At 46.1% G+C, this 2,583-nt stretch overlaps 1 pseudogene; it reads right to left on the bottom strand.

Moving 5' to 3' along the window:
• Positions 1-316: 316 nt before the first annotated feature.
• On the bottom strand, positions 317-434 carry LOC124723688 (annotated as a pseudogene).
• Between the last annotated feature and the right edge of the window lie 2,149 nt (positions 435-2,583).

The following is a 2,583-nucleotide window of genomic DNA, read 5'->3' as shown; positions in this document are numbered from 1 at the left end:
TGGATGCGCTCACGCTTCCAAGCAGTGCATCATAGGGCCACTGTCATTCCCGAATACCCTAGGAATGTGGATATTGCACTAATCGACCTGCCGGCCAAATGGGGACCCACTATGAGCACTCCATCTTCAGGCCACAAGTGGCCCATCTGGACCATCCGACCGCCGTGTCATCCTCAGCCGAGGATGCGGATAGGAGGGGCGTGTGGTCATCACACCGCTCTCCCAGTTGTTATGATGATTTTCTTTGACCGGAGCCGCTACTATTTGGTCGAGTAGCTCCTCAATTGGCATCACGAGGCTGAGTGCACCCCGAAAATGGCAACAGCGCACGATGGCCCGGATGGTCACCCATCCAAGTGCTGGCCACGACCGACAGCGCTTAACTTCGGTGATCTGACGGGAACCAGTGTATCCACTGCGGCAATGCCGTTGTCGGACCCACTCTGAAGCCCCTTTGGAACTCTGTCAGGTGCTGATAACTCAGTCCCACACCACTACACGGCATCTTTGCATCTACATTTGTATCTACATACGTACTTCGCAAGCCTCTGTACGGCTCTTGGCGGAGGGTACCCCGTAGCACTACAATTTTCTTTTCCGCTTCCGTACGCAAACTTTGCGAGGATAAAAGGACTGTCCGTATGCCGCCGTATGAAGCCTAATTTCTTGTATCTTATCTTCGTGGTCCATATGCGTCAGCGACAGTAGAATCTTCCAGCAGTCAGCTTCAAATGCTAGTTTTCTAAATTTTCTCAGTAGTGTTCCCCGAAAAGAACGTCACCTTCCCTCCAGGGATTCCAGTTTGAGTTACCGAAATATCTCCTTAATACTTAAATGTTGTTCAGACCAACCGGTAACAAATCTAGGAGCCCGCCACTGAACTGCTTCGATATCTTTCATTAATTCGACCTGGCGCGGAACCCTAACACTCGAGCACTACTCAAGAATGGATCGCACTAGTTTCGTACAAGCGGTCTTCTTTACAGATGAACCACACTTTCCTAAAATTCTCCCGATCAACAAATATCGACCATTCATCTCCCCTGCTATAATCTTACGATTTCGCTCCATTTCATATCGGTTTGCAACTTTGCGTATACATATTTAATCGACGTGGCTCTGTGAAGCACCACACTACTAGTACTGTATTCTAACATTAAGAATTTGTTTTTCCCACTCATCTGCACTAAAATACATTTTTATTCATTTGGAGTTAGCTACCATGGATCACAGCAATTAGAAACTTTGTCTAAATCATCTTGTATCCTCCTACAGTCAACGAAGATACCTTCCTGTACACCAAAGCATCACCAGCAATCAGCCGCAGACTGCTGCTCACCCAGTCTGCCAGATTATTTATGCATATAGAGAATAAGAGCGGTTCTACCACAGGTACTTAAGACATCTTCGAGCCACTCACGTATCTGGGAACCTATTACTTATGCTAGTACCTTCGCTAACAGTTTGCAGTGGCGCACTGTGTCAAAGGCTTTTCGGAAATTTCTCTGTTCTTCACAGTGATCGCTCAACATCTGAAGCTGTTCCACTGTTCAGGCTCCTTGTATACCTCACTAGTCTTGGTAATAACACTAAACACGAATAACAGTAAGGCACTCTGATGACCGTTCTACCGGCCTAGAGAATTGCAACTCAAATCATTTACGTTCAAATGGCTCTGAGCACTATGGGGCTCAACTGCTGTGGTCATCAGTCCCCTAGAACTTAGAACTACTTAAATCTAACTAACCTAAGGACATCACACACATCCATGCCCGAGGCAGGATTCGAACCTGCGACCGTAGCAGTCGCACGGTTCCGGACTGCGCGCCTAGAACCGCGAGACCACCGCGGCCGGCATCATTTACATACCTGACTGTGATGTGCACGTGTACAAAGCGACCTCGTCATCTGACAGCGTCTGACGGCTGCTACAATTTTTATGTTAGGTAAGGTGTCTACGTAGCCTGACTGATGAGGTGCATAGCTCTCTGAGGTTGTTCATGTGCAACACTGTTGTGTAGAGGGGCTTCTTTTCGTTATACAAGTGTTGCAAGACGCAGTAAAACCTAGAAACAAGCCACTTTTGCTAGCGGCTGAACCTAGAAATAAGAAAATGTGATTTGATGTTCGTAAGAAGGTAGAAAGACTAGATACTTTTCGATTACCTTAAAGGAGATCACCCAGAAGAAACAGTGGAAACAGTCGGTAGTCAAAGACTACCCAAACAGTTCTTGTGGAACCCTACATTAATCTAGTTGTGAGAACGACAGATGTAAGGCTAACAATGACTCTCAGAATATTAGGAAACTGCAATTTAGGTATGGATGTTGTTGCTCAAAAAGACAATCGTCCGGCCGATTCTTGAGTGTTGTTCGTCTATTTGGGAAAGTTTCCAAGTTGGATTGACGGAGGCGATTGTGGACGTTCGAAGAAAAGCTGTGCTATTTTTCAACGGTTTGCTCAGTTAGAGCGAGAGCGCCACAAAAATGCTCACTAGGAGACAAAACAACGTCACTTTCAAACATGCTCTTAAATTTTCGGTAATACTCGTTCCAAGAAGAGACAAATAACAAATTACTCGGA

Source organism: Schistocerca piceifrons, chromosome X, assembly GCF_021461385.2.
Source record: "Schistocerca piceifrons isolate TAMUIC-IGC-003096 chromosome X, iqSchPice1.1, whole genome shotgun sequence".
Classification (NCBI taxonomy): domain Eukaryota; kingdom Metazoa; phylum Arthropoda; class Insecta; order Orthoptera; family Acrididae; genus Schistocerca; species Schistocerca piceifrons.
Note: the sequence above shows the minus strand (reverse complement) of the source record. Positions and strands in the feature narration are given on the sequence as shown.